This window comes from Fundulus heteroclitus, unplaced genomic scaffold, assembly GCF_011125445.2.
Source record: "Fundulus heteroclitus isolate FHET01 unplaced genomic scaffold, MU-UCD_Fhet_4.1 scaffold_227, whole genome shotgun sequence".
NCBI classification, from domain to species: Eukaryota; Metazoa; Chordata; class Actinopteri; order Cyprinodontiformes; family Fundulidae; genus Fundulus; species Fundulus heteroclitus.
Window position 1 is genome coordinate 46589 of NW_023396639.1, and position 19846 is coordinate 66434.

The following is a 19846-nucleotide window of genomic DNA, read 5'->3' on the forward strand; positions in this document are numbered from 1 at the left end:
TATTTGGGTGTTTCAGCTGGTATATTTGACAATTCATGATTTGCAAAGACAAAGTGATTTGAGTTTGGATGTTCTCCTCATCATTAACTTTATCTCTATAGATTTTCATTCAATTTAGGACTTATGCCTTATCATCTAGGTCTATATTAAAAAACCTACAGTAAAGTAATGAAATGTTGATTCTGGATGTAGTGTAGGAATTCCTTCAATATAAACCAAAGAAAACATTTTACATTACCAGCCAGAAGCTGGATAAAATCTTTTAAAAAAAATAGACAATAGTACTTTCACGCCTCACGTAGTAGCTCAAGGAAATATTTAATCTAAATGTTTTAGGCTAAATATTTTTGGCTAAAATGAGTAAACCCTAGTGATGGATTTTTGGGTAAACTAAATAGAGCTGTGTTACATGTCATTGTTTCTAAAACGGCATTTTTCTGAGCTGCGTCTAAAAGGGCAAACATTCAGAGTATATCCACTTCTCCAGGGACCACTACACCACTGCGGACAGCCACAGATCAGTTACTGTTCTGTAACCAACGCAGTCACGTCCGCATTAGCTACCGCAAACAGCACAGCAGCAGCTGGAGCAAGCTCTACCGCCACTAACATCAGGAAATCAGAGGGTCTGCGAACAACATTTGGAGCCAATGCCACACTGCATGCGGAGGTGTTCTGTTGTCTGAACACAGCCATCAACAAGTTATATATATATATATATATATATATATATATATATATATATATATATATATATATATATATATATATATATATATATATATATATATATATATGGGTACTTGTTGATGGCATTAAAAATATTTCTACAGGCATTAAAAAGCATTAAATTAGGGTTACTCATTCCTGTATAAACCCTGCACATGTAAATTCACCTGGAACTGATTGCCACTCACAATGGAGAGTCCTTAGGCTCATTGTTTGCCTGGCTCTCAGGAGCAATGTTCTGGTCACATGCATGAAGGTGTGAATTGGGGTGAAACTTGGCAGGAATCAAAACTATAGCAGTGTTGTAAGTGGTCAAAAGTTGAAACCTGAGTCCTCCTCTGTTTAAAGTTGTTTTTTCTCCAGACTGTTACTCTATTGACCTGGTTGCGGTCACCCCAGGTTCTTTTACTGAATAATGTGGTGTTTCTATTGTAGACTTCTGTAGTAATAAAAGACTCTTGAAACCAAAACTATATATTTACTATATTTAATCTAAAAGGCAGAGGGATGTTTACAGCTTCAGTACTGGACTCTCATAAACAACGCGACTGGCGGATTTCCGAACGTCAGACAGAGCCAAGTTCATTCCTCACACAGACATTAAGTAGGACCCATTGTGTACACACATTCAGGGGTGTGCACGGTATAATATCAGTGTTCCATACATCACATTGGTGGAGAGGATGGCAAGGATACTATAATGCAGACGTTTCCTTGCTGACACCTTTCCCCTAATCAGTCATTCTGTCCAATCTAAGTATGCCAGGCTCTGGCCTCCAGATTCTGTTTATCTGTAACGTCCATTGTAACTGATATTGCAGTCCAGTCTCTGTAGTCTCATAATCTCTATCAAGACATTTTGAATTGAGAAAGCTTCCTGGATGGGAAGCGAAACATCTTCAGCTTCAGAACAGAAGTCCAGTTGTTTTATTTTTAAACCTTTTTTGAATTGATCATGACCTGGATGAAACTCTTAAACATAAATTCACTGGGATGTATAATCTGAGTTTTCCTCTCCACTGTCGCTACATGCATCCTTGGTATGAGGGATTGCTGCAAAGTTAACAACACAATGCAGGCAGCTGTCTACTGTGGCTACATGCTCATCCAAAGGTGTGAATACTGCAAATAAGTGGTTCAAAGCAATCTGCTGGTTTTTCCTAAATAGAAATCCTTTAAAGCAATTTATCCATATGGTTTGATTGAACCAATAAAGTGCCTTGAGATGACATGCTGTGAATTGGTGCTATATAAATAAACCGGAATTTAATTTGAATAGATAAGTGGTGAGGAGTGACGGTGTCTGACACTTGAAGGCGGCTCTGTTGAAGTTTGGTTACTGGTCTGAGTTCACCTGCAGCCTACACGTACAAAGCCATGAAAAGATTTCTACTATATATTTCCTTTATTTCTGTTTTTTAGAAAGACACAGAACTGTTTATTGTGCAATTATCTGCTTTTAAGTTATTTAATGTTTAGTCAAACAACCCTCTGTCTGTTAGGTATTGTCCAGTGAATATCAGCCCAAATTGGCATTGATACTTGGACAATAAGTGAAAGTGATTTGACCACTAGCAATCTCTAACAGAAAACCCTGCACGCATGGTGACAATGTCTTTTCATGCACAGTGCTGTTTGAAAGTTTGTGAACTAGTTGAGTAGTTTAGATTTTTCTTTTTTTAACCATTTCTCATTACCAGTTTTTGTATATGAAATGTCAGGTTTATGTTCATTGATTCCATTTGCTTGTTTTGAGGGAAATGTGTAAATTGCAAGCAGACTAAATCAAACATGGAATCAGAGCATCTGCAAAAGTAAATGAACCACAGATGCTCTGGTAAAGACAATCAGGTGTTAAATGCTACCGCAGCCTGTCGCTGGTGAAACACCCTAAGTGGACCCAGCTCTTTTTACCCGTTAAGCGACCCCCACTTCAATATTACCTTGAATGTAGGACCCATAAAACAGACAAGCATGCTTTTAGTTATATTTTATCTACTAAAGACAGAGAAACAGTTTCAGACACATCAGCACTGATGGGCTCTTGATCATCAAGAAGCCCCGATTGCTCATTACAGAAACAATTATAAAGGAGTTTAAGTTAGCACCCGTAAAAGGCCGTACACATCCAAACTGCGTCATCAGCAGATAAACTGTGTCAACTCCGGGAGGCTATCAGACAGATGAGTCATTTTCTTGTTGTCCGGTGTTATCCAAGTGTGGCAGGCAGTTCTGGGATAAACAGTTCGTTCCACTTGACCACGTTGATATCGTAACAGACCCCCTGACAAGGACCGCGGAACCGGTAGGGCCGGTGTGCTGGCCCTACCGGTTGCTGCTGGCCAAGTGTTCCGTACCGCGACATATACAGGTGCCTTAAAAACACGGCAAGCCAGTACACACGAGGGAGCACGAAAGCCCCTGAAGCCACTGGACGGCTACAATTATTTTATATCGGGAAAAAGGCTCCAGCAACGCCCGCAACGCCATGAGGGATTAAGCGGGTTAGAAAATGGATGGATGGATGTTGTTCACACGTTTGTGCAACAGCACAAAGCGGCGTCGGACACAGACCGCGTCTCAGCAGAGGAAGACCCGCCCGGTAGGTTAAAAAAACATTGTTTACTACGGATTATTTTGGTGTTTTTGTCTTGTTAAAATGGGTGGAGGTGTCGGCAATATTGCAGCGTAAACACAGTAGTACTAGCGCCGGGGGCGTAATGGAGCCGCTGTCTGGAGCAGCAGCCGCTTCTCCGGCCCGTGTAGCGATCACCACCTCCCCTCCGCCGCTATTTAAGTAGAACAATGACTAGAGCAGAATTAAGTTGTATTTACCGGAGATGAAGTGTAGACTGCAAATTCTGTCGTAATATGATGGCTCCCCCAGTCCATTGGGAGTGTCTGCCTGCGCTCTTTTCATTGAAAATATCCATTTCTTTCTTCGTCCTTCCTCCTTCGGTAAACGACAGAGACGTACATCCAACGATTTGGAATGCCTCTCTGTGCAACCGGGAGCACAACAAGTCGTAGGCATTGCTTAGATTCCAAAAATAAACTAACTAAAAGTACGCTCTAAATCACCCGTTTTGAGGAGAGGTGTCGGCTGAGGGGAGGTGTCGGCTGAGACGGAGATGAGCAGCTGAGATCTCGCGAGAGCTGTGCGTAAGTAAAATGGAGGCGTTCATGTAATTCAAATCAAACAAGCTAAGGTAAGAACGAACCAATAACTGAAAATAATACAAAGTTAAAGCCCAAACATTTACAACTGTCTTATTTTTTACGAGGCAACAAACTGGACGAAGAGACAGTGACGAGCCTGGAGTGCTACCTGGACGAGTGTTTTGATAGCATCGCGATGGGGAAGGCCCAGAAGCCTACGGCTGCTAGCACACCGTCACTTAAGCGCACTCGTTCTAATTCCACCAGTGCGTCATCTTCATCCACTCTGTCTCCCGACAGGAACTTCAGTGACATCTTGGAATCCATTGACAAGAAGCTTACCAGCCTTGACGCGCATCTCGCCTTGGTAGAGGTTCTACATTAGGAGTTTCATTCTCTGAGAGAATCTGTGGAGTTTATTCAACCCCAGCTAACAGCTATGGCCGCCGAGAATGACGCGCTGAGGGGGAAGGTTACGGAGCTGACCGAAGGGATTATCCAGCTTTCCGGCGAAAATAAGAAAATGAAGGAATCCATACTGGACATACAGTTGCGAAGTATGAGAGATAATCTCGTCTTTGCAGGCATCCAGGAGCAGCAGGGAGAGATAGCAGAAGAAACGGTCCGGAACTTTCTCCAGCAGAAGCTAAAAATCCCGGCGGATCAGGTAAAAAACATCACTTTTCATTGAGTCCACCGGCTCGGAGGTAAGAAACCCGACAAAACGTCCTCGCCCGATCATAGCTAAATTTGAGCATTATAAACAAAAAGAATTTGTTAGAAGTTGCGGCAGGGAACTGAGAGGGACAGACTTTAGTGTTAATGATCAGTTTCCTAAGGAAATCCTAGATCGCAGGCGAGTGCTGTTCCCAATCAGGAAGAAATACATGATGGAGGGCGTTAAAGCCACCATATCGGTTGACAGACTTTATATTAATGGACAGTTGTTCAGGGATCAGAAGATCACCCCTTGGCTTTATTAGTTACACCACAGGTGGACTTAAAGCATGTTTCAATGACTTAAAATAAATAAATAAATAAAAAAGACGCACAGATCGGTACACGGTGATAAATTAAATACACGCACAGCTCAAGAGCACGTTGGTATGGTTGTTGTTCACGGTTGGGTACACAAGGCACGGGCTATGGTTTATCCCTTTTCACACTCTCTTACTCTTTGCACTTTTTTATTTTTTTGCGTATTTCTATCTTATTTGCTTCTTTCCTGATCATCAGTCAGTCACAAGCACATCATATGATGCTACCTGGGTCTATGTATGACTATTTTCTCAAGGGCATGCACCTTCTAACTTTTCACTCACATCTATGGCGAATGTAAAGTTTGTGACATGGAATGTGCATGGGGCTGGCACCAGAGAGAAAAAAATTAAGATCATTAACCAGCTTACTAGATTTAAGGCAGATGTTGTCTTATTGCAAGAAACCCACAAATCAGCTACAAATGCAAGTGAGCTTAATTCACCTGAGTTCCCTAATGTGTTTGCGGCCTGCTATAACTCTAGACAGAGAGGTGTAGCAATCTTAATCCACAAAAACGTTAGTTTTAAAATATTAGATAAAACTATAGATCCTGAAGGTAGATACATAATAATTAAAATAGCTATCCATAACCAGAAGCTATGTATTGTCAGTATATATGGTCCAAATGTTGATGACCCCTCTTTTTTCCACCAATTCTTCCTTGCACTTTCAAAACACGGGGATTGTTCACTAATTATAGGAGGTGACTTCAACTTTGGTTTAAATAACGATATAGACAGGCTGAATAAAACAGGGGCTCAGCGTAGTTGGCAGTCAGTAAGTGTAGTCAAACATTACATGAGTGATTTTGGTCTTTGCGATGCATGGCGTTCTCTTCATCCTAATAGTAAAGAATACACTTTTTTCTCAAATGTTCACCATTCGTACTCTCGTCTGGACTACTTTCTAATAAGTAGCTCACTGCTGTCGGTTGTTTCAGAGACGGTAATTCATTCTATTGCTATCAGTGATCACGCTCCTGTTACTCTCACCTTAATTAATAAAAAAATAACCACACAAAACAAAAGCTGGAGATTTAATACATCACTGCTTAAAGATGAAGAATTTATAAAATTCATTAAAGAACAGTGGGCCTCATACTTAGAATACAATGATCAACCAGGTACATCGGCATCGATATTGTGGGAAGCTGGAAAAGCAGTGATGAGAGGTAAAATAATTTCTTTCTCATCTCATAAAAAGAAAAAAGAAAACAAAAAGATTCAGGAATTAGAAGAAAAACTTAAGTTACTAGAATCCTCTTAAGAAGAAGGAAAGTTAGGTAAAATCCGTGAAGTAAAATTAGAACTAAAGCACTATATTGAAAACCAAAATAGATTTCTAATACAAAGACTCCGAATAGAAAATTTTGAACATGGCAATAAGTCAGGAAGCTTTCTAGCGAATCAGCTTAAAATAATCAAGGAGAAAACTACTATATTTGCAGTTACAGATTCAACTGGTAATACAGTAAGTGAACCGGAGTGTATAAATAATACCTTCCGCGATTTCTACAAATCTTTATACACACCACAGATAAATCCATCAGAGAAGGATATTAAGCAATTTCTGGATAAAATTACACTTCCTAAATTATCAGATAACCAAAGAATGACACTGGATTCCCCGCTGACAACAGCTGAAACCCAGGAAGCTCTTAAAAGCATGCCTAATAAAAAGGCTCCAGGTCCAGATGGATTCCCCAGTGAGTTTTATAAAGAGTTCTGGAATATTCTAGCCCCAACGTTCCACAGAATGTTGCAGGAAACACTGCATGAAAAGTGAGATTTTCGTCACTATGCGGCACTGTAGATTGTCGTGGAAGTTCAGGTTAACGGCTGTTCACGGCAATTTGCAGGCAACACCGAAAACTGCCGTGAATTGTCAGAAATTGACGTGGGCCTACCTTGGGAGTTGTCCCCCCATGACCCCCCTCCTCCTAATTCTAGGGGAGGAAATGAAAATGAATGGGGAGGACATGCAAATGAAAATGCTGTGAGCTAAACAAATGTAAATCAGGGTTGCAGGGGGAGTTTTACCCCAAGTGACATTTCTCTAAAAGGTAAGAAAATCTCTGGTACAAATAGATCAGGCTCTATATAACCTAAATATAGACTCTTACATTTTACCTTGAATTGATTTATTTAATTAAAGTATGCTAGATTACTGTGTATGCCATTAGCAATGGCAAATGTTATGTAAAAAAAATACACAAAATAATTTATTTCAAAAATTTGTTTTAATCAGAATCAGTTGGTAAAATGTGAATCAGAATCAGCAAGGTAAAATGTGCATTCCATGCAAACATTAGAATCAGAATGAGAGGTCTGCAGAGATCACAGTCTCCTAGAGCTCAACTACTGTGCATAGTGGCATGACTACAGTGACCTTTTTTTTGGTCTTACTTAAATGCACAGAGGATGTATTAACTACACATCTCCCAGCAATGCGCTCAACTGGCAGAAATTATGCTGGGTATGACGTGTCTGTTCCCTGCAAGCCCCAAACTTCTATTGGCTTTCGTTCTGCTGACACCAAAACACTGTGCTTCACATAAAGCATATCAGCTGTGTCATTGCATGACAAAGTCCCAACCATTTGTCTTCCTAAAATACTGGCAAATTCTGCACCATATTCACATGTCCATGGCATATGAAGCTGTTGGCTCTGCTGAAATTGCCTCATAATCTGGACTTCAATTGTCCTATTGTTGTGATTAAACTTTCCCAGTATTCCATTAAAACGCTCAAATGAAAGCAGGGTTAACATGGGGTGCAAGTTTTGAATCGCATAAAAATGTGTATGTGTCACTAATTAGGTCAAGAATAGATTATGGGAGTGTGGTATATGGTTCAGCGGCTGAGTAGGTTAAAAAATTTTTACGTTATTCAAGCTAGAGCATTGAGAATTTGTTTAGGGGCAGTTAAATCAACTCCAGTATGTGCTTTACAAATAGAATCAGGAGAAATGCCATTATGTATCAGAAGGCAACAGATAATGGTTAATTACTGGATAAATTTAAAAGGACATAATGAAGATCATCCAGTTATGAAAGTATTAGAAAGTTGTTGGGAAAGACGAAAGGGTCAATTTAATAGTTTTGGATGGATTGGGGATGATAGAGCAAAAACATTTAATGTATATAACAAAGAATTCAGTCCAACAGTATTGTGGGCTTTGAGACCTACATGGATATGGAAATATATTAATATAGATAGATCATTATTAAATATTAAGACAAGAAATATAATAGATATCTGCCAAGAATTTTACAATCAAATACAGATTAAATATAATGATTATTTGCAAATTTATACTGATGGTTCGAAAAATCCAAAAAATGAAGCAACTAGTGTAGCTGTAGTGATTCCTGAATTAAAAATTAATATTTCAAAAAGAACATCTAATTATTTTAGTATATATGTGGTAGAATTATGTGCTATATTATTAGCTTTAGAATGGGTGGAGGATACAAATATAAATAAAATAATAATTTGTAGTGATTCATTATCTGCATTATTAAGTATAGAAAAGGGATGTACAAAGATTTTTCGTTTTTTTTTTTATTCTGGGATCATAAGGATTTGAAGGATATATATTAGGATCCAATAGATGGCAGTAATGCAACAACTATGGATGCAAGCTGTCGTTCATTCCTAAAGAAGAAGAAAAAGAAGAAGAAGAAGAAGAAGAAGACGACGACGACTTTACTGTGTTTGGATTTTACTGGTATGCCGGACAACGTCTCGCGTTCAACTCCTCTAGGACGCGATCCACAACTTTCAGCCAGTCCACATACTGACGAGAAGAAACTGCTGATTGCTATCAGTGGACTGTCTCGTCAGCTTACTCAACATACTGCCGACATGAATGAGAGGTTCACTCAACTGCAGAATTCGGTAAACTCCAGGTTGCTGTCCATAGAGGACAAGATGGCGGCTCTGCAGTCGAAGAACTGTGCTGGAGAGACTAACTCCATCAAGAGAAGACGGATGCACAAAAGCTTGCGGTAAGAATATATTTGACTGCTAGCTAAGCTAAAAGTAGCCTAGCCATAACCCAAAGCTAAGGGTGTATTTTTTGTGATTTACAGTACGCCGTCTTCACAACTCGGAGACAAATTGCAGGCGCTATGAACCGGCGCAAGGGTAAGATTCAAAGAATATGCTTTCATTCTGCGATAAAAGGAAATAGATACGGATAGATACCGATCATAACTGTACATTTTGTTTTCACAGACTAAGCACGCCTCATAATGAGGCAGTTACCTCCTATCTGCTCGGAGCAATAACTGCAAGCCTCGATTTACACTATATTGATAAAGACGACATTGTGTGTAAGGGACTTGTTTTACTGTTTCTCCCTTGTTTTTAATGTTACTGTGACTTGCGTTTGGTTTTTATTCATACCACTCTCATTTATGTTTTCCAGCCGCCTGTAAGACTTATTACGAGACGGTACGCAGGAGCTTCAGATATACGCAGCCAGAGAACTCAATGCGGGCGGAAGCTGCCAAGAATTCAGCTCGGAGTCGAGCGAGAAGAAAGAGGGTAAGACTTTATTTGGTGACTATTTTTCAGGTGCATTGATAGATGTGTTGTGTCCATACGCAGTGCATCCCATCGCATAATACTGATTCATTGTTTTGTTTTTTACAGCTGCAGGAATCGAGGCAGAGCGTGCTAGCTGATGAGGAAGTGGAACTCTGGATGTCCGCCACCGTCGACCTCGGCCGTTTCTCAATTCACGAGAACGCGAGTCCGTACTCGCGTTCTCGTCAAGTCTGTTCTCGGTAAGAACACAGGAAGATCGGACTTGACGAGAACGCGAGCACGCAGCATGTATTGTGCATAGACCCTTTTCACATGACGTCACTCAACTTCCGTTTTGAAGCGGAGCAGGGTATCTTTACTTCCGGCTACATGCTTTTACATAGAAAATTCGGGAGGTGAAGAGGTGTTTCACTGATAATCAGCGCGATTTCATAAGGTAAGACTGAGACCACAATGTGTCGCATTGACTATCTTTATTTTCCTTAGTATTGGTAGCGATCATTGCTGTTATATAGATGCTTTGATCGGGACAGTAACATATAGATCAAAGCTAACATGCAGCAGCTTGTTAGCTTACCTTACCAAACTTTTACCTATCAGAAATCAGCGTGATTTCATTAGGTAAGACTGAGAGCACAATATTAAACGTGTCTTATTGACTATCTTTATTTTCCTTAGTATTTGTAGCGATCGTTGCTGTTATATAGATGCTTTGATTGGGACAGTAACATGTAGATCAAAGCTAACATGCAGCAGCTTGTTAGCTTACCTTACCAAACTTTTACCTATCAGAAATCAGCGTGATTTCATTAGGTAAGACTGAGAGCACAATATTAAACGTGTCTTATTGACTATCTTTATTTTCCTTAGTATTTGTAGCGATCGTTGCTGTTATATAGATGCTTTGATTGGGACAGTAACATGTAGATCAAAGCTAACATGCAGCAGCTTGTTAGCTTACCTTACCAAACTTTTACCTATCAGAAATCAGCGTGATTTCATTAGGTAAGACTGAGAGCACAATATTAAACGTGTCTTATTGACTATCTTTATTTTCCTTAGTATTTGTAGCGATCGTTGCTGTTATATAGATGCTTTGATTGGGACAGTAACATGAAGATCAAAGCTAACATGCAGCAGCTTGTTGGCTTACTTTACCTGTCATTAATCTGATGTAGATGTTATAAAATTATTACTGTAGCTTTGCTATTATAGAAATAAATCTTGTTCACTGAGTGAAAAAAAGAGGCATTTATCTGCTACATTGTTCCCCTTACTTGATTATGGTGACGTGTTACATATATTTGCAGTCACTGAATTAAAAAGATCTTATTCCATTTGAATCTTTTTGTTCATTCCCAAAAAAAATTACCGTGGGTCTATTGGACAGTACTTCTGTTTCTGAATTTTCTGTGTATTATAATGAATTTTCTTCATATTATTTGCACTTATATTAATGCACTTTTTTTTTAGTTTTTTTGTGCAAAATACTGTATATTTTAAGTAGAAGCCTGAAATTGTTTTATTATACTGTATTAGTAATGACGTGCTGCTGACCTCTTAGTCAGATCAATCTTTAAAAAAAGAGATCTTAGTCTCAATGGGAGTTTATCTTGTTAAATAAAGGTTTTAAAAAGTATTATAATTAATCTATTTTTTCTCCCCTTGTGTCCATCTCTCAGCAGCATCATATCCACCAAGGATGGCACAATCACAGAGAAACCGCTACTGCAGTGTCCCACCGTGTTCGAACAACAAAAAAAACTTTCCATATCTCAGTGTTCACGACTTCCCGGCTGATGCTGAGACTGGAGCCCGTTGGGTGACTGCAATAAGAAGAGACGAGGGGCCAAATTTTAACATCCTTCGCAGCAGCACTTACGTCTGCAGTCAGCACTTCTCTTCCGAGGACACCTATGTTTCTGCAAGTGGTCTTTAACAAATTAAACTCCATCTTTCTTTCTTAAAGATAATTGAGTTATAAGTTTATTTAGCTATTCCCAAGATAATTTCAGTGGCTCACCACGTAAATTTTTATTACAGCTGTCAAAAACAATTTGTTAATGAAAGGAAATTAATCTGAAAAATTAATTAATTTCTGCACATACAAATGGTTTTTAAAAATACTCACCTGTACACGGTGATCGCACACTGTCTCTTTCTCCTGCATTGTTTACATTTCAATTGTTTACTGTTAAATCACTGCTGTAATTTACTGTAATTCTCAAGCTGTATGCAAACGGAATTTCGTTCTGTACGCACTCTGTGCATACAAAATGACAAATAAAGTTGTCTAAGTCTAATTGTCACGATTTGTCTATGGATGAACCCAGAACCACACACACGGGACTTAAAATGAAAGTTTTTATTGAAGGTTTGATGGGATGGAGGGTGATGTAACCAGCGAGGTAGAACTGCATGGGAACAGGGTGATGGTGTTGGCAGGAGCTGACGGCCCGGAGAGAGACTTCTTGGAACCAGGATCAGGCAGCAGGGTCCACACCTCGGCAGAGAATTGACAGTTCAGGGGAGAACCCACCAGAGCTCGGCAGCAGGCTCTTCTGTAAGGCAGAGGGGAACCGGAGCAAGGCAGCAGGATAAACAGGACAGGTAAAAGGTAAAATGGACAGAGCTGCTATGAAGTATCTATGTAATAAATAACTAAAATATATGAAGTGTGATGTCTGAAGTTTTTTAAAATCCAGGTTTTTTTGGTCAGTTCCTGAAAAATAACAGTATAGGACACAAGGGGTTTGCCCCGACAGCAGCATAATCCATAAATACTATAATGAACTGATTATTAGTGTGCATGCAGTGTGCATTCAACATTATTGACAGCGTCTTTCTCAGTCTATGATGTCCTAAACTATCACAGTTTTAACAGGAATGGGCAGAATTATTTTATTAATTGAGGCTCCAGATCTACTGACGAGACTGAGAAACACACTGAACCCACAGAGGAATTTTGAGGGATACTGCAAAAGTCTGCAACCTCAGTAAAATACTACACAAAAAAAAAAAAAAAAAACGGGAGGGAATGAGGCTCCTCATTTTTATTCATAGAGCTGTGACCAAGTGGCCAAAAGCATTGACACTGTTCCAAAACAAAGTATGAAAAGGCTCAACATTATACATCAACTATATCCCTGCTGTGACTCATTGGCTAAAAGCTGTGAAACAGAATAGCTCATATAGCAATAAAGCTAGCGTAGCAATATAATGGAGAAATAGAAAACTAATAAATGACAAAAGTCCTGTTGGTAGCATAGCTACCATTATCCTAGCATCTATGCTAACAACAGAGCTAAAAAGACAAAGCTCTTACCTTCATAATCGAAAAGGTACTGTTCCACAAAGAACTTGTCATCTTTGTCGACTTTGGAGGCTGGTGTGGCCGAAAGCTTTTGTACCAGTCTGTGCACGTCTCCCAAACGAAATTTGGGTAGATTGGTGAGGGACTGTGTGAATTCCCTATGTAAAAACACTGCTTGCGGAGAAAGCGGAAGTAAAGATACCCTGCTTCACCGCAGAACGGAAGTTGCATGACGTCACTGTGAAAAGGGTCTATAGGGTAGTTCACGCGTGACGTCCCGCGTGACGTCAGCGCTACATCCGGGTCCCGCTGGTAGGCAGAAAACAGTACTGTTCTCGTCTACTACATGACAAAACGGGTGATTTAGAGCGTACTTTTACTTCGTTTATTTATGGAATCTAAGCAATGCCTACGACTTGTTGTGCTCCCGGTTGCACAGAGAGGCATTTCAAATCGCTGGATGTACGTTTCTGTCGTTTACCGAAGGAGAAAGGACGAAGAAAGAAATGGATATTTTCAATGAAAAGAGCGCAGGCAGATAATCCCAATGGACTGGGGGAGCGATCATACTACGACAGAATTTGCAGTCTACACTTCATCTCCGGTAAATACAACTTAATTCTGCTCTAGTCATTGTTCTACTTAAATAGCGGCGGAGGGTACACATATCGCTACACGGGCCGGAGAAGCGGTAGCAGCAGCAGCCATTGTCTGAAGCAGCAACGGCTGCTGCTGCTTCAGACAACGGCTGCTGCGTAAACACTACACGGGCCGGAGAAGCGGTAGCAGCAGCAGCCAAGCAGCAGCGGCGGAGCAGGCAGCGGCTGCTCTGCCAGTTCACGGGCTGCGGCAGCAGCCAGCGGCTGCTGCGTAAACACTACACGGGCCGGCGCCGCCGGCTACACGGGCCGGGCCGGGGCGGCTAGCAGCAGCTAGCAGCAGGGGCTACAGCAGCTGCTGCTGCCATTACGCCCCGGTTCACGGGCGCTAGTACTTGTGTTTACGCTGCAATGTCGCCGACACCGCCACCCATTTTAACAAGACAAAAACACCTAAATAATCCGTAGTGAAATTTTTTTTTTTTAACCTACCGGGCCTCTGCTGAGACGCGGCCTGTGTCCGACGCCGCTTTGTGCTGTTGCACAAACATGTGTGAACAACATCCATCCATCCATTTTCTGACCGCTTAATCCCTCATGGCGTCGCGGGCGTTGCTGGAGCCTTTTTCCCGATTTAAAATAATTGTAGCCGTCCAGTGGTTTAAGGGGCTTTCGTGCTCTCTGTCTGTACTGGCCTGCCGTGTTTATAAGGCAGCTGTATATGTCATGGTACGGAGCGCTTGGCCAGCATTTCACAGATTCGCTCCGTCCCTTAAGGCTTTTGCTGTGTGGATCTGGCAATCTGATACCATCAACCATCAACTTACTCTTAAAACGATCTTGTAGTACGTTATCTAAAGAAGAAAAATACGCGGAGAACTCGTCAGTTTCTCTGTTTGCGTCCGCCATTGTGTTCGTCTTTTGCCTACCGGTCCGGCACGCATGCGCGAAAACCCGCCTCAAAACAATAACAATGAACTGGTCTATTGGAACAGAAGTATACTCGTGACGTCATCACACCCACAGCGCTTGAGCATTCCTTTAACGTTCAAAACTATTTATACACTACACCATCATATCTTATTGAAAACGTTTTTTATTTAAATTAATTTCTGAGTATAAGTATAAAAAATATCTAAAATAATTACAGAACTGTGAGTATAAAACCAGCAATAGGGTGAATTTCTTTGTGGGGAGTTGTAATTGTTGTAGTTGCAGAGGCGATTGAATCTTCTTTAAAAATCAGCACTTTGTAGAAGCAAAATGAGCGATACGAGCAATATTGCTGTTGCTTCGGTCGTTGGTCAGCTTTACCAGCAGGCTGAAGAGGAGGTGATGCAGTTGAGGAGGAAAATCCGAGCAAGGAGAAGATTGATGCAGCAGAGGAGGCTCAGAAGGCAGGCTTTGCTCGCCCATCTATTGCCAACTGGTAGGCATTTTAAGATTGACAGCCTATTTCCTACTTTCATCTTAAAAAAAAAACCATTGACGATGATATTAAAAACGTGATCAGGTTGAAATTGTGACTATTTTTCCTATATTAATAAAAATGAAGACCCAGTTTTAACATTAATAACAGTAGGGTTAAGCTACTTTATTGCACCACTTACCTTCACAGCATTGATCATTAAGAAAGGAAAAAAAAATTTTTTTATGTCTGTCCACCTTTACAGTGATTAATCTATAAATTATGTGCAGTTAGTTCAGCCCATTTTTTCAGTGAAATGGTAAAAATACCAGAGAAGGGAAGCCATTTGTTACATTTACTATACTTGACAACACTATACATTTTACCTTTTCTTTCTTGAGAACTATAATAATCTGCATGTTAAGCAGGTATAGTTTTATGCATAGAAAACGTGACAAAAAACAATTATGGTAACATTTGGCATTTTTTATTTACAGGAAGAAACAGAAACAAAATATGTGAGGATAAACACCTCTGTGCCATTCCTCCAAATATTTTTTAATGAAGGGGACCTGAAACCAGCCTTCAGGCTAAACAGGGCCACCATCGTCCTCCTCCTTCAGCTGCTGCCCATCCAGAAGGTCCATGGATGGCCACAGGAGATAGAGGTGCTGCTGACCCTCTACTGGCTGGCCTGTGGAGCATCCTATAGGGAAACAGCTTGCCAGTAAGATCTCTTACCTTCTTGTCCTTAAATAGAGCCAACAATGACACACAATTGATACACAGATTATATCAATTGGATAGAAGATTAAGACAGATCAGCATATTACCTAAATTACAAGTTAATTTTATATTTGGTACAGGTCAAGTGGAGGCACGCTACAACAGACACCACGCCAAGGCTGATTAACATCATTGAGCGTGTCTTTGGTGGTCTGAAGACACGGTGGCGTTCCATCTTCTTAAGGGCGCTGGAGGTCCGCCCGACGTTTGCCCCAAAAGTAATCGCCGCCTGCTGCATCCTTCACAATATTAGTATAGAGGCAGGTGACCAGCTAGACGTGGAGGATGAGGAGGTTGACCCAGAGGAGGACGAGGAGGTTGACCCAGAGGAGGACGGCCAACGGCTGAAGACAGAATGCTGCTCCAGCTGGCTGCATGTTTAAGTGAACATGACTACACCTGACCTAATGTAGATCAGTTCTAGTCATGTTCACATGCTGCTTCATTTCATTTTTAACCACCTGGAAAAATACATAAAATAATGCGTAAATTAATTTCCATTCCAACTATTTTTATTTGTAAGTTTATAGGCATTGTCTGTTTGTATAAGATCTTAATGAGTTATTTTGTTGTTTTAAACCATGTTAGTAACTGTTAATAATTTGTTGAATATATTACACCTTCATTCTGTTCCAAAGATAAAACATTTGTATAAAATAAATGTCTGTTTTTTCATATACTATTATTACTATTATTTTCTTTCCCTCTTTCTCCTCTCAATTATTCGTGTCCTGACTCAGAAGAAACTCACTTAGATAGGAAAAACATTTATAGAATGTATTTATTTATTTATTTATTTTATATGCTGCTGCCATCCTAGGCAAACATTTACAATTTATTCCAGCAAGTATTGAGTTAATAAAGCAACACACGTCAGTCAGATAAACACTAAACAAATAAATCATAACCAGAGGTATTATGCACACTACTTTTTTAAATTACGTACTAACTCTGTAAACGGGCCACATAGGGAAGCTTAAAAGTATAATGTTCTCGCCTCAAACGATCTTAAAACGTACTTTTGAACAACAACAGCAGCAGAAAAGGGAATTTTTAATTTACCGCTGTGAGCTCTGTTTGCGCTGTCTCAAATCAAGCTGCGGCCGCGGTGCATTCTGGGCAAGCGGTCAGTCTGAAGAACGCACAAGTCTGCTCTGATGCATGCTCGATAAAGAGGGTGGGCGAGAACAACATCCGGGGAATTCGGCGCGTTCTCGATTTGGCGTTCTCAGCATTGGAACAGTGCTCGGTCTGAGGCTGATGACGTGTCACGAGCACACGAGAACGCTCAAGAACGCATATTGAGAAAGGGCCCTCATGTCTGACGAGGAAGATGGCGTCGTTGGCGGGGTCTCTGGATGGATTGTACCGCCGTCATTTTGTAGGCCGGATCTCTCTGAACTCTGTGTGAAGCTGCAGTCCCGGTTAGAGGCGACGCCGAAGTACAAAGCCATGCACAGCAGGCGTCTGCACATCGGACCTGCCTCGGAAAGAACGCCGCCAGCAGTTGCCTACAACCCCGAGGAGGCGCACGGACAGTTCACGGATTTGTAGTTTTTTGGATACGCATGTGTGGGAAGATCCTCGCGTTGTATATAGTTGTGTGTGTGTGTGTTTTTAATAAAGCTCTTTCTTTGCATAAACATCTTCCTGGCAAATGTTAATTTCCTGTATAAATTCATTCATGTCCTTGAAGGTAGCCTAATGATAGTGTAGTAGCCTACATAAGATAACATGAATATACAGCATAATATATATATATATATATATATATATATATATATATATATATATATATATATCTCAACCAACCAACCAATCACGAGTGATTTTACTAGTTTGAAAATAATGGTTTCAGCCAATACTGAGTAAGAACATTCTGGCCTGCCCTGGCCACGTGTGGTTTTGCTGCCAATCAGGAGTGATTTTACTTATTTAAAAATAGTGGTTTCAGCCAATACTGAGTAGGTTATTCAAGCCAGACCTGGCCAGCCGCGCGGGTTCGCTGCATTCATATGCTAATTAGGACCATTAGTACAGCTGATCGCTCTCCACATACGTCAGAGTCCGGTTCCGACAATTTGTGGCACTGAAAACGGCAACAAGCGCGGGTTGCAAATTGTCGTTAACTGCCGAAAATTAGGGAGATCTGCGGTAGTTTACGGGGACGAAAATCTCACTTTTCATGCAGTGAAATACAGGAAAAAGGTAGATTTCCAGTTAATATGAATTCTGCCACCATCAGCCTTCTGCTCAAGCCAGACAAAGATCCTGTGTTGCCCACTAGTTATTGTCCCATATCCTTAATTAATGTGGATATTAAGATAATCTGTAAAGCTTTTGCAAAAAGATTAGACAAAGTAACTCCTCTCATAATACATCCGGATCAAACTGGTTTCATCAGAGGAAGGCAGTCATCCACAAATACACGCCGATTACTTAATTTAATTGATTATTCCTACAGTAAAAACATTAAAACCAATATATTGTCTTTAGACGCAGAAAAAGCATTTGATAGAGTAAATTGGAAATTTTTATTCGCTACTCTTCATAAATTCGGTTTTGGCGATTTATTCATAAATTGGTTAAAAATTCTATACAATTCTCCAACAGCCTGTGTCAGGACAAATAATCAAATATCTTCCAGTTTTTGTCTACAGAGGGGCACCAGGCAAGGATGCCCTCTTTCTCCATCACTTTTTGCCATCTTTATAGAACCTCTAGCAGCAACAATCAGACAAACAAAAGCTGTAAAAGGTATAAAATGCATGAAAATAGAGCACAAGATTAGTCTTTACGCGGATGATGTATTACTTTATCTCCAGCATTCAAATAATTCTCTTTTACAAGTAATTAGAATACTAGAATCTTTCTCTAAAGTATCAGATTACTCGTTAAACTGGTCTAAATCTACGGTACTGTCAATTAATTGCTCTCTCGAAAACTCCCTAGATTTACAAATGCAATCAGGAAATATTAAATATTTAGGTATTACTGTGTCGAATAAATTAACGGATTTACTTAAACTTAACCATGCCCCACTTTTAAACAGGATAGAAGAGGACCTTTAAAGATGGAAATCGCTTCCAATCACACTTATGGGTAGGGTAGCTTCAATAAAAATGATGGTCCTACCTAGAATTAATTATTTATTTTCAATGGTCCCCAATAAACCATCATCTGACTGGTTTAAATCTCTAGACTCTGCCATTTCTAAATTTCTTTGGAAAGATAAACCCCCACGTATTAGCTTAAAGACAATACAGAAGACTAAAGACGGGAGGATTAGATCTGCCTAACTTCCATAACTATTACTTAGCAAATATGCTACAATACATCTCTAAATGGATAAAAATAGTCTTTTAGATGAGCCTTGGTTAGATATAGAACAGGAAATGTGCAATAATATCATGATTTCAGATCTGCCGTTTATTAGCTCAAATATAAAACGGCATACATGCTTCAAAAATATCAACATTAGTTCTACTCTGACAGCATGGTGGGAGTTCCTTAAAATGACAAAGTCATCCCTTATCCCATGCAGTCGTACACCTATCTGGAATAACCCTGATATCCTACAAAATAGTAAAATGATAAACTTTACATACTGGAAGAATAAAGGTATTAAATATCTGGAACATCTACTTGACGGAACCGAGTTCATCAATTTTGCTAAACTAAATATGCAATATGGCATTAGTAAAAATAAATTCTTGGAATATGAACAACTTAAATCTATAATTAAAAATAAATATAAGCATATTAATGGTGGTTTACAAGTCCCAACTAATATATTAGAGTTCCTAGATTTAACCCCCCCCCCCCCAAACTACTGTCTAAATCATACAGGACACTGACTAAAATAGATGATTCGATATCTCTTCCTATAATGAAGTGGGAAAAGGATTTATCAGGCACCTTTGAACAAAATTTCTGGGCTCAGACATGTCTAAGAACTTCCAAATTGACTAGAAACACCAACTTACAACTAATACAATACAAAATCCTTCACAGAGTACACTACACAGGACAAAGATTATTCAAGATGGGGTTGGCACAATCTAATATCTGCCCACACTGCATAGGCAATCATCCTGATAATTATTTTCATGCGTTATGGTTATGCACACCAGTCCAGAGGTTCTGGACACAGATATGTAAGGACTTATCAAAGTGCTTGAGCTGTAAAATTACACCTTCCCCATCAGTTTGCTTGCTCGGTAATTTTGAGGAAAGTCCTCTGAAAAAAGAAATAGTT

General features: G+C 39.9%; 1 long non-coding RNA gene across 2 annotated transcripts; it reads left to right on the plus strand.

The window, feature by feature from the left end:
• The first annotated feature begins 8447 nt into the window (after positions 1 to 8447).
• LOC118559113 lies at positions 8448 to 11184 on the plus strand. 2 transcript variants are annotated; one of them, XR_004928651.1, is made up of 6 exons: positions 8448 to 8938; positions 9023 to 9077; positions 9168 to 9265; positions 9361 to 9479; positions 9588 to 9721; positions 11165 to 11184. It is a non-coding gene; the product is annotated as an uncharacterized LOC118559113 (long non-coding RNA). The 2 variants fall into 2 exon arrangements; XR_004928652.1 differs by having other exon boundaries at positions 11168 to 11182.
• Positions 11185 to 19846: the final 8662 nt, after the last annotated feature.